We start from the raw sequence: 12,961 nt of genomic DNA on the forward strand, positions 1-12,961 counted from the left end.
GTATAGTACAGAGAGGTAGTAAAAGAAACCCTTTAGTTAGATATTAATTCACTCCTGGAGGGAATACAGATCATTTACCCACTCCCACACTTTTAATTGTCCTCCCACTCCCCTCCTTGCAGACACCACAGTTGAGCCTGCTGATGTGCAGAAAGGAACAAACTTCAAGGACTTTTTAAACCAAAGTGAAGGTGATGAGAGTGGCTGTGGGAAGGGGAAGCGGGGGGAACTGGTGTGAAGATCACATTGCAGCTGGATCTGCAACTCTGCGGAGTTAATGAGATGGCACCATATGTCTTCCAATACCCAGGAACAACAGGGCAGAACCTGAACCACTGTGTTAATAGGCCTGCTATAATTAAATAAACTGAGATCATCTTGTCCAATGTGTTCTCTCTTGCTCGCGGTCTTTTCTATTCCCAGTCACTTTGTTTTATAGCCTACATTTTCTGCTAATGGCTTTCCTGTTGTTAAATAACAAAGCAAAATCCTGGGGGGAGGGAACCAGAGTGTTTCATTCCCAAATAGCACATTGACAGAGGAATTTCAAAAAAATTCAGAGCCATTGAGGTCAGCGATCCTTGCTGATGTACTCTGGCTGAAGACCTGGTTCACTGAGATCAACGCAGCTATCTGTTTAAAAGCATCTGAAGACTAGGCCTTTACTTCTCAGAGTGGAAAAAGCATCCAAAGTTCAGATGCTGATCTACATCCTACCATGCAGAAGCTATTAATTCTGCCTACCCAGCAGGGAGGAAGCATCAGTTGGATTCCTTTTAGCAGGGCTGCCACCCTGCAGAAGTGGGATTTTAAACCACTTCTTCTCTGAACTTCTTTCTCTGCAAAAATGATGCGTCTAGCCCACATGGAGAGGCTTTTCAGGCACTTATATGTTTCCGTTCTGACTGCTCGCTAACAATTCAGAGCCTGCCCTTAGGTGTGTTTGCATTACTTTCACGAAGAATAAGGACACCCCCACCTTAATAGGACACCCCCACCCCCAGCTTTGTTTTATTGGTCACTGCTTTTTATATCACTGTAACTTTTTGTATCATCATATACTACGTTCTGCTTTAACTTCATGTAAACTGGTAGAATGAACACTCTTATTGCCTGCTTTTAGCAAAAATCATACAAACACTGTTATTTTGTTATATATAATTGTTACTGTTCATTTTGACTGTATTGTTTTGGCAGCCACTGTAAATATACTACGATTATTGCATTTCTATTCCCTGGTTATACATATCATTAAGTTGCTTTCTACTGTGGTGTTTTGCTAGCAAGGCAATGAGAAAAAAACATTCTGGGTGGGTGAACATTGTGGGGGGAAGTGTTCAGATCTAGACAGGTATTGAAAGGGGTAGAAGAAAGGTCACCCTTTTTTAACTGAAGACAGGAGAAAAACTCACTTTTCTGGCTTGAATAAGCAGTAGCCTGCCTTTCTTGGACAGTACAATGAAATCTCTGCATTGAGTATTATTAATCATTGCTAAAAATACAGCTTCTAGTAGCCTACATAGGGAACAGCACCCCCATGGTGCTAATGCTGAACAAACATGGGGTAAGACACAGGCCCTGACCCAGAGATCCCATCAAGTCAATAGAGAAGATGATGGGAAAAGGGGAAGATAAGGTAATGCCACTTAGCTAAGATAATACACTGGGCCCAGGCATGACCCGGCTTTCTAGATTTTTTTTCATAGTGCCCCATACTAGTTTTTTTTTGTAACATCTGATTCTAGAAACTAATGTCAGCCCAGTGGGATGCTACTTACTAGGGCAGCATGGAAAGTAATCCAGGGTAGCACGTGGCCTGACCTCCTGTTTTCAGACTTGATCCTTCTGCTTAGTCTGTTTATCACCAGCCAGGCATCTTGGCCACCTGAAAAGCTGGGCCCCAAAACCTGCCCAAGCGAACATTTCCTGAAACTGCAGGAACATCCCATGGCCTGACACCTGCATTTTCCAATAAATTGGCCTTTTGTGCTTGGCTGGCTAGCAGCCAAAGGAGAGGATGGCAGTGGAACATGTACGACTTTTCTGGCTGCAGACCACTGAACTGCTACAAAAGCCTATCAAATGTCAAGATCCTCTTTAACAGCTTGAGTTACTGAAGCATCCCCCAGCAAAATTTACTGGCTAAAATGAGTCAGTTCGGATAAGCCTTGATAAGTGACAGAGCCAGACCTTTTCAACCAGAGACCAAGAGAAAAATCATCCGAAAAACATGGACAGTGGAACGTAGTTTCAAAATGCTGCAGAGTCCCCCTTTCTGGGAAACAATACGGGGAGATGAAGATGGGGCTAGCCAAATCCCTCTCCGAGAAATGAAACCAGGTGCACCCTGTGATCTGCATGGGGAATATACTATGTGCTCAGCGTGGTGGTGCAGAACAAGATGTTTCTGTAATGAGAAAGAAGGGAAGGTGCTCTCACTCATTTCCCTGCTCTCTGGTTTGAATAAGCTGTGCTCCAGTTGGCAACTTCAATATTGGAAAGTGGATGAAAGTTTATAAGAGTTTATGTTCACCGATAATACTCGGCACTGACAAGTCCAAACACAAAGGTCTGGAGATACAGCCTAAGTAAGATCCTCGTTAAGATGCCAAGTGGTAAACAAAAAAAGTATGTAAATTAATGCAGCAAAACTGGTGTGTGGGAAATCATGCCTGGTTGGTGGACAGAATAATGAGAGGACAGGTATTGCATTCATGCTCCTCTTCTGCCGTCTCTAAGATGACGGTTTTCCCCAAGGAGGTTGTAAGATGAAATGATCAGTTAGAGCAGGGACGCCAACGTGGTAGCCTCTGTGTGTGGCATGTGGCAGAGCGAGGAGGAGACAGGCGGCACGGTGGCAGATGGGACAGGAAGAGGATTGGGAAGGGGAAGGCATCCAAGTAGCATTCAGAGAGGGTGTAGAGCTAATCTGTGGCATGCTTGCCCAAAAAGTTGGGCCCCATTTAGAAAATATGCATTTAAACCAAGTTAAAGATGTAGGTTAAATTCATTGGAAATGTAAGTAGGGAGCCAAGGGAAACATATTTTTAAGGAAAAAAAAGAGGGAACAACAAGAAAGCTAGGAAGTCCCAAGGTTTTGACAATACAAAAGTGGCATGCATGGGGGAGCTTTGGAAACAAATGTGGCTTTGGAATATGCTTTGATTTTAAATTTGTGACAAGTACTAATGGCAGAGCTATTTCTTCTTTGTTAAAATTAAGCCGGGTTCCTTGTAAGGCAATGGTGGATATTAGCAGGTTAAACGTGACAGGCCAAGTAGCATAAGTAGCATAATTAATGATAGTAAAATAGCACGATAAGGGATGTTATTCTGAGCTTGGGGTCTCTATCTTGAAGTGCATCCTGACATTCAGCCAAAGTCCATGCTTATTGCCTGAACTACTTGATTAGTCAGATGCCATCTCAGTCTCAGAATTCATTAATCTCTGATTTTACCAGAGCCACCATCTTTTCAGAAATTAGAATTTAGCACTTGAATGCTGTTTTTAATGGAGATCCCCTGAGCATTATTTAAATACCAGCATTGTTGCTCTTAAGCCTTTTAAGATTCTCAGCATAAAGAAAAATGTTTTTATCTGCTGCCAATTAGGAGGCCAGACCCAGTGAAATAATTGTAGTTTAAACACTTAATTAAAGACAAAGTAAATTAATTGGCAACGGGGGGCTTGGGGGTTAACACTGCGCATGCAAAATAAGCTCTGGGAGAAAGGCTTACAGGCCCTGTTCGAACAACTGTTTCTTTGTCGGTGACCTTTGATCACTGAAATATCCAGATCAGCACACTATCACCCGGAGGTGAGTGGGCTCGTGGTGGGAAGGGGTTAACTCCTCGCTTGCTGGGAGGAGGCAGCTGCCTGGAGCCGGGCCCGGGCAAGCCCCCGCCCAGGCCCCTACCTGGCCCAGCCCCCCAGGGAGCCCCGCGACCAGAGCCCTGCGAACAGGCGCTTGAGTTAGCACAGGGGAGGGCGCGGGAGGGCACGAGACCCTGCCTGCGACCCCCCCCAGCCATAGCCAGCCCCAGCCGTAGCCAGCCTACCAGAGGCATGACACGGATGGGCACGTGCCGCACCCCGAGGGTCCCCTCGGGCTCTGTGGCCCCCCCATCGGGCACCTCAGACGGCCACCCAGACGGAGCCCGTGGTCCCGGGCTTCATGCAGACGGAGCCCCTGGCTCTTGGCTGCGGAGGCTGCCTGTCCTTTTTTCAGGCCCTGGGGCCCGGGAGCATGGCCACCTCCCCTTGCAGGGTCTGCTCCCTACTGGGGTCTCTGGCGTGCCAGCTGGAGGAGATCCAGGCCACAGTCCAGAGGCTGCGTGCCATCAGGGACTGCGAGCAGGAGATAGACTCCTACTGCCAGGCCCTTCTCCCCCGGGAGCCGCAGGATAGAGCGCCGTCTCCCTCCGCGACTAAGGAGGACTCTGGGACCTCCCGCTCTGCCCAGTCAGGAGCATGGACCAAGGTGGTCAAGGGCCCCAAGGCCCGCCGCACCAAGGCCCCTGCCCCGCCGGAGCTTAGCAACAGGTTCGTGCCTCTTGCAGCCCCAGCAGAGCCCACACAGTTGCCAGCTCCCGCAGGCAACCCAGGCTCAACCACAGCTACTGGCCCCGCTCTCCCCAAGACAAAGCGTAAGGTGTTTGTTGTGGGAGACTCCATCCTGCGGGGCACTGAGGGGGCAATCTGCTGCCCCGACCCCTTAGCCCGGGAAGTCTGCTGCTTCCCGGGGGCCCGCATCCGAGACATTGCGGAGAGGATCCCGCAGCTCCTCCAGCCCACAGACCACTACCCCATGCTCCTTATTCATGTGGGCACCAATGACAGGGCTCGGAGCACCCCCAGCCAGGTCATGAGGCGCTACAGGGAGTTGGGAGCGGGGCTTAGGGGTCTGGGAGCTCAGGTGGTGTTTTCCTCGATCCTCCCAGTCTCGGGCTATGGGCTGAAGAGGGAGAGGAGGATCCACGTGGTGAACCAAAGACTGCGGCGCTGGTGTTATCGGGAAGGTTTTGGCTTCCATGACCACAGCCCACTCTTTGGAGAGAGAGGCAGCGAGCTGCTGGGAAGAGATGGCCTCCACCTCTCTCCCCTGGGGAGGAGGCTCTTCTCAGCCGGGCTGGCTGACCTGCTCCACCGGGCTTTAAAATAAGCCCGCTAGGGGATGGGGGGACTACTGCCCCTGCTGACCTGCTGAACGGCCCTTGCAAAGCCAGCGGACCAAGGCACTTAAGGCGGCACTTAAGGGAGCCCACCCCTGCCCCAGCCCTGGCACAATCTGTGGGCAAGGCAAGAGCCCCCAAGGGCACACTTGCCTGCCTGTAAACTAATGCCAGGAGCCTGGACAACAAGCAGGACGAGCTTGTCCTCCTGCTCAGTGCAAAGAAATATGTCATTGGGATAATGGAGACCTGGTGGGACTCCACCCATGACTGGACCACGGGTATAGAGGGCTATACCCTATACAGGAGGGATCGTGTTGACAAAAGGGGCGGGGGTGTAGCTCTCTATGTGAAGGAAAGCTACATGTCCCTGCAAGCTGATGTTGGCGACTGGCATGGACAGCTAGAGACCCTCTGAGTAAAAATTCGTGGGGAATTAGGCACAGGGGACACAACGGTGGGAGTCTACTACAGACCTCCCACTCAAAGTCCCGAGCTTGACCAGGAGTTCGCCCGGGAACTGACTGAGGCGGCTTGCTCCAGGACCTTGGTTGTCATGGGTGACTTCAATTACCTGGACATCTCGTGGGAAGATCACTCTGCAAAATCTGAGCGGGCGCAAAGCTTTCTCTCATGCGTGGATGACCTCTACCTGACTCAAGAAGTCTATGGGCCAACGAGAGGCAAAGCACTGCTTGACCTGGTACTGGCTACGGGGGACGACCTAATCGGCGACCTAGTGATTGATGGGAAGTTGGGTGACAGTGACCACGAGCTGATCACCTTCACCATCCGCCGTAAAGCCGGCAAGTCAGTCAGCAACACAGAAGTCCTTGACTTCAGAAAAACCGACTTTGCCAAGCTCAAGAGGCTAGTCGGTCAGGCCCTCAGGGACCATGACCCCAGGAAGATGGGAGTTCAAGAAGAGTGGTTGCTTCTCAAGGAAGCGATCCTCAGTGCACAAGCTAAATCTATTCCAATACGGAGGAAAGGCAGCAAGAAGGCACAGCAGCCCCCCGGCTCTCCAGAGACCTAGCGGACCTACTGTGGCTAAAAAGGAAAGCCTACAAAGGATGGAGGAGGGGATTCACCTCCAAGGAGGATTACTCCCCGCTGGTCCGGTCCTGCAGGGACCAAGCCAGGAAAGCCAAGGCTGCAACTGAACTCCAACTAGCTTCAGGCATCAAGGACAACAAAAAGTCCTTTTTCAGATATGTGGGGAGCTCGAGGAAAAGCAAGGGCAATGTTGGACCCCTGCTAAAACAGATGGGGCAACTGACAACTGATACCCAGGAAAAAGCCAACCTATTAAATAGGTACTTTGCGTCAGTCTTTCATCAGTCACCCGGGATGCCCATGCCTGGTATGGGACAGGGAAATCTGGGTGAGGGGGATCCCCTACCCTCCATCAATGCTGACCTCTTAAAGGAACACCTTGAGAAGCTGGATACCTTCAAGTCAGCTGGCCCTGGGTACTCAAGGAGCTGGCGAGCGTCATAGCCCAGCCCCTGGCACGGGTCTTTGAAAACTCCTGGCGCTCTGGTGTAGTGCCTGAAGACTGGAAGAAGGCCAATGTGGTGCCGATCTTTAAGAAAGGGAGGAGAGTGGATCCGGCTAACTACAGGCCCATTAGCCTGACTTCTATCCTGGGGAAGATCTTAGAAAAGTTTATTAAGGAGGCCATCCTTGAGGGACTGGCCCAGGCTAACATCCTAAGGGACAGCCAGCACGGGTTTGTTGCGGGTAGGTCTTGTTTGACCAATCTCATTTCCTTCTATGACCAGGTGACCTATCACCTGGACAAGGGAGAAGAGATTGATGTCATATATCTTGACTTCAAAAAAGCCTTCGATCTGGTATCCCATGATCACCTCTTGGCCAAACTGCCCAGTTGTGGTCTTGGCTCCACCACGATCCGCTGGCTGGGAAATTGGCTTCGTGGTCGGACCCAGAGGGTTGTGATTGATGGCAGTCACTCATCGTGGTGCCCTGTGACCAGTGGGGTCCCTCAAGGCTTTGTCCTGGGACCCATCCTGTTCAACATCTTCATTAACAATGTGGACATTGGAGTCAGGAGTGGACTGGCCAAGTTCACCGATGACACCAAACTTTGGGGCAAAGCATCCACACCAGAAGATAGGCGGGTGATCCAGGCTGACCTGGACAAGCTCAGCAAATGGGCAGACGAGAACCTCATGGTGTTTAACACTGAAAAATGCAAGGTTCTCCACCTTGGGAGGAAAAACCTGCAGCATCCTTATAGGCTCGGCAGTGCTACGTTGGTTAGCACTACAGAAGAAAAAGACTTGGGGGTCATCATTGACCACAAGATGAACATAAGCCTCCAATGCGATGCTGCGGCTAGTAAATTGACCAAAATGCTGGCGTGCATCCATAGATGCTTCTCGAGCAAATCCCGGGACGTCATTCTCCCCTTGTACTCGGCCTTGTTGAGGCCGCAGCTGGAGTACTGCGTCCAGTTTTGGGCTCCACAATTCAAAAAGGTGTGGAGAAGCTTGAGAGAGTCCAGAGGAGAGCCACGCACATGATCAGAGGTCAGGAAAACAGATCTTATGATGACAGGCTGAGAGCCATGGGACTCTTTAGCCTGGAAAAGCGCAGGCTCAGGGGTGATCTGATGGCCACCTATAAGTTGATCAGGGGTGACCACCAGGATCTGGGGGAACGTCTGTTCACCGGAGCGCCCCAAGGGATGACGAGGTCGAACGGTCACAAACTCCTGCAAGACCGTTTCAGGCTGGACATAAGGAAGAATTTCTTTACTGCCGAGCCCCCAAGGTCTGGAAGAGTCTGCCAGCAGAGGTGGTTCAAGCACCTACATTGAACACCTTCAAGAGTAAATTGGATGCTTATCTTGCTGGGATCCTATGACCCCAGCTGACTTCCTGCCCTTTGGGCAGGGGGCTGGACTCGATGATCTCCCGAGGTCCTTTCCAGCCCTAATGTCTATGAAAGAATGCCGCACCTTCACCATGGGGCTTGTGAGGACCTCAGGCTGACAAATGTCAAATCCTCCTCTGCTTTCTTTTGCTTTCACAGTGTGCTTTTTTTTTTTCCCCTACAGTTTTCCTCCCGTTCTGTCTTTTCAACTCATCTGGAAGCCAAATACACCACATGGGACCAGCTCTGCCCAGTCTGCAAAGTACCAGTGAGACACAGGGACCTGACTAGTCAAGCCAGGTGACCTGAAGTATGTGGATACCTTCAAGTCAGCCGGCCCTGACAATCTGCACCCTAGGGTACTCAAGGAGCTGGCGAGCGTCATAGCCCAGCCCCTGGCACGGGTCTTTGAAAAGACCCAAAAACCAAACTTGTTTTCTAGTTCTCAGCTGGGCAGCTTCTTCCAAAGGAAAAAGAGTGTAGGGGATGTATCTCAGTGAAATCGATACTGCTCTGGAAGAAAGGGGGGCTGAGTGGTAGCCCAGCCCTACACCCTTGGTCGCAAAGGGGCAGGAGTTTCCCCACTGAGCTGCTTTTCATCCACTTTATCTAATGCATATTAAATTTAAAGCAGGGCAGCTTCAAGAAGAGGGCTGGGAAAGAGGCTGGATGATGCCTGCCCTGCACTTTGGTGTTTGGCGCAGTATGATAAGAAATAGAAGATGCGCCTTTGAGTGCACCTGGAACTGTGTCCTAGGAGACTGTCTCTCACTTCCTAGCTGAGTACTGAAAGCAAGAGCTGTTATCTAATCATGGGAGGGCTCTCCTTCTTCCCAGCAGAACATGTGCATGTGTGCAGGGTATTTCCCTTGTACCAGAGGGCAAACTAGAATCCAAAATGGTGTGCAAGTGCCCCGAATGCCATTTGACTGGGTAAGTGTCATTGAGTAACAGGACCTAGCTCTACATCTCCTTTCCCAGAGCACACACTGTAGGAACCTCTGCAATACAATTTCCTGCCAAATTTGTACTTGCAGTATTTTCTTCTTAAATGCCAAGTCAGTGGCTTGGAAAAGTGGAATGGAAAAGATTGCTATTAACTGCAGTGGTATTTGGATAAAGCCCTTAAATGCTTAGCAATTATGAATGCAAGGAAGGACCAAGCAAACAATATTTAAGGACTGGCCTCGTCTCCTTTTCATGTAGTTAGCTATTCCTGGGAAGATCTGAAGATACATAGAATGAAATGCTGCATTTGCCCTGACCTAGTATCAAAGAAGCATTCACACAGGAAAAGTTTAGGAGATTTTTTTCCCCCATTTGCCTTCCACTATCTGAAAGACAAACGCCCTGCTCCATCCTGTGCTTAATATCATGAAGACCTGCTTTTGAATGAGGTTAGAAGCAAGCCATAGGGAAAGAGAGATAAATTCTTTGGGGCTTCTCATGAAATCCAGCTGGGTCTCCAGATGGGATTTTTCATCAGGCTCTGGTTCCAGGCTTAATACTAGCTTTAAAATGACATTTCAAAGAAAAAGGGAAAACAGGGAGAGGGAAGGAAGCCTGCCCTTTATCTGGCATTTGTATTTCTTGTAGCAGTTGAAATATATTGTTCTCAGACATATATCTACAAGGTTTCTTTCTTAGCCCTTTGGTTAATCATTCTATAAATACCCTTTGTTTTCCTAGGCTGAACTGACCTCTTGCTACATTTTGTGAGAGTACATTGGATGTGCTGTATACCTAGGGATGTCCTAATCTCATACCATTTTACTAGGGTATTGGTCATTGTTTTATTGCTCCTACCTAGCCAGAACAATTTCTGAGCTGGCAGCTTACCAAGTCAGTTAATTTAAGTGGAATGGATCAGAGTGTGCTCTAATGTGAGCCAGTCTATTGTGTTATAAAGGATTTTGTTTTGTTTTTTCCATTTCCACACCTATCTACTCAAGTATATGTTTCTTAGCTGGGGCTGGTCTCTAGCTCAAGATTCTTCAATGTAACGATGATGATAACCTCCACGTATGTTCAAAGGTTGAAACGTATGTTCCAAAGTGTGTTTGAAGACTGCATCCACCCACAGGGTTTTGAATGCAAATGCACAAAGGCCAATTTCTACTTCTGGGGTTTTGAAGGGAAAACCAAACCTTTACCTTGCCACCCTTCAGTAGTGCAACAGTCCTTATTTTTGCTGTACCATTTGGTTTCACTGATGGACGCAATGGCAGAGCAGTTACAGCAACCTGTGGATCTAGAAGTCTGGGATGGAAGCTTGGTTTGGACTCAGGCAGAGAGTTACTGGTACTCATTTCCACACTAAATAGGCTGGACAGTTCAAGGCACAGGATATGATGCTCATCACATCACTTTCTTTGGTACCAGCACCATACCTACACTTCTGGCAGCCCTGGGAAAACTTTTAGTAATGGGCCTCCCTTACCAGAGATAATGATGATAATAATTTTTAAATTACTATTTTCAGGCCCCCTTTCTGTCCAGGACCTGGGCGACCATCCAGTTTGCCCATGCCTGTGTCTGGCTCTGCTTGGTACTATCGGCTGCAGAAAATATACAGTGCCTAGCACAATGCCTTGACTTTTAGCTCAGCCATTAGCCATTGCTACAAAGCAAATAATTAATAACACTTTTAAATGATCTCTGTCCGATTGAATGTTTGATGTTAAGGACTTTTTAAAATGTTGCTTTCTGGTAATCTATTGTAAGTGATTGGCATGGCTTTTAACAGGCCTGACTGAAAGATTTTGGAGGTCCTGCACAGAGAGATTGGAGGGTTCTATATATTCAAGCACTCGACGGTTATGGAAGCATTTGTACCTCCTCAGTGTGCATGCAGGAGTCTTCTGCATTTTACACAAACATGTATTTGAATGTGCATTTGTGTACTTGTGGGATGTCTGCACCTCTTGTAGGGGCACGTGTCACACGTCTGTGTTTGGCACTGGCTGATGAATCTTAAGGCCCTTTCTAGCTGGGGGCAGGGAGCTGGGCCCTGTGGGCTCATACTGTAAGTTGGCACTGACTTTTAAAGAAGGACAATGGATTCTATTAGTTGACTAGTATCTTCCAAAGTATTTTAGTTTAGCAGTGGAATTGGGAGACATGAGGATCCATTTTCACCATCCTTCCCCTGCCTAGGGGGACTATTATTTTAAAATGGTGAATTGCAGAACATGGAGCAGCATGGGGAAGAAGCTAACTAGAGCAGAGCACTCTGGAGACCCAATTCAAACCAGAAAACTACTTTGCCTTAACTTGAAGGGGCCTGTTCAGATGCTTAATGTCAGGTGATTAAGAGCACTGTTGGCTCAGGACGTAATTGCTCAGCACATGGTAGAAGCATGCCCTAAATCAAGGCTTTAAGATTTCAGTAATCAGGTACGTTACATTCATGATGCCATGTGGATGCAGCGGTAACAAGTCCCAAAGGCCTCTGTAATCTTGATTACACCATCGCTCTGATCAAGTTCAGCTGAACAGGTGGGGATTGGGGTGGGAAGGAAGGTTCAGAATAATTATGGAGTACACTCCATGTAACCATATCACCTGGGGACCAAAAACGTGTCATCATTGACCCAAATTTCATGCAACCAAGGGGTATCAAATTAGCCCAGGACCCAGGCTGGATCCAGACTGTGAGGACTCTCACAGCACAGATCCAGACTCACCGGCAGCTGTGGTGAGGAGGTGAACAAGTCTGCAGGGAGCTGGCATACAGACCACAGTCCAACCCCAAGTCCTCAATAGCAGCTGAAGCAGAGGAAGATGTCAGGATCTTAACAGCTGCAAAGATGGAAGAAGACTGCAGCTAGACAGAGGTCTCCTGTCATCTAGGGTGGTGGTTCTCAACCTTTTTTGTCCAGGGATCCATTTGTAAACCTCGACCCAGTAAATAGTTTAAGTAGAAAACACACAAGTATTTTGCCCCCAAAATATTTTTGCATGCTACAAGTTAAAGCCGCTCAATAGTCTTCATTTGAAAGACAGACATACATATCAACTGGGAAACATTAACAGCAATATCAACATGAGGCCCTATGTTACTCCCAAGTGACATTCACATTTTTTCCTATTTTTCCATAATGGCTCATGACCCTTTTAGATATCCTTGCAGCCCACTTTTGGGTTGTGACCTGTTGGTCTAGTGTTTTCTTTTGCCCCGGGGCCCAAATTGACACCTTGTCAAGACTGTGTGATTGCTGTTGCTGTGTTTCCTCATGTTAAATGAAGTTATGCAGGGGTTTGCATCACAGGAAACAACCCCTGAAGTCATCTCTAGACTCATACACCAAACTGTGATAGAAACCATCCTCGAATGGAGGGAGTACTCGTGAGATGATTCACGGCATCTGATGATGTGAGCTTCGGCCCATGAAAGCTTGGGCTCTCTATGCACATATCTGCTCCAGTTAGTCTTAAAACATGAATCTGCCCTGCCTACTTGACTTCAGACTAACCTGGCCACCTGTGTCTCTCGATGGAAGCACTTTTCTGCAGCCAAGAGCTAGAAACCCACAGCAGGGCAGACAGGGCAGGGGCACATCACTTCTGAGGAGAGGCCGAGGGAACTAAACTTGCATGGTCTGGAGAAGAGGAGACTTAGGGGGAATTTGTAGCAGCCTTCAGCCCTCTGACAGATGGTTCCCCATGCACTTCTATAGGCCCGGACTTGTCCCTGCTGCATCCACGAATGTAACATGCCTGATTACAGGCAGTCCTTGACTTACAATGTTTCGAGCTACAACATTTCACACTTACAACGTTTATAAATTGACACCCTGTTTCAACTTTCTGATGTCAGTTTTGAGTTTACAATGCTTGATCTGACACGGCGCCACATCAGCGAACAAGTTCACTGCATTGCTCATCTC

The sequence above is a fragment of the Crocodylus siamensis genome, chromosome 2 (assembly GCF_052110815.1).
Source record: "Crocodylus siamensis isolate JL-2025a chromosome 2, ASM5211081v1, whole genome shotgun sequence".
Classification (NCBI taxonomy): Eukaryota; Metazoa; Chordata; order Crocodylia; family Crocodylidae; genus Crocodylus; species Crocodylus siamensis.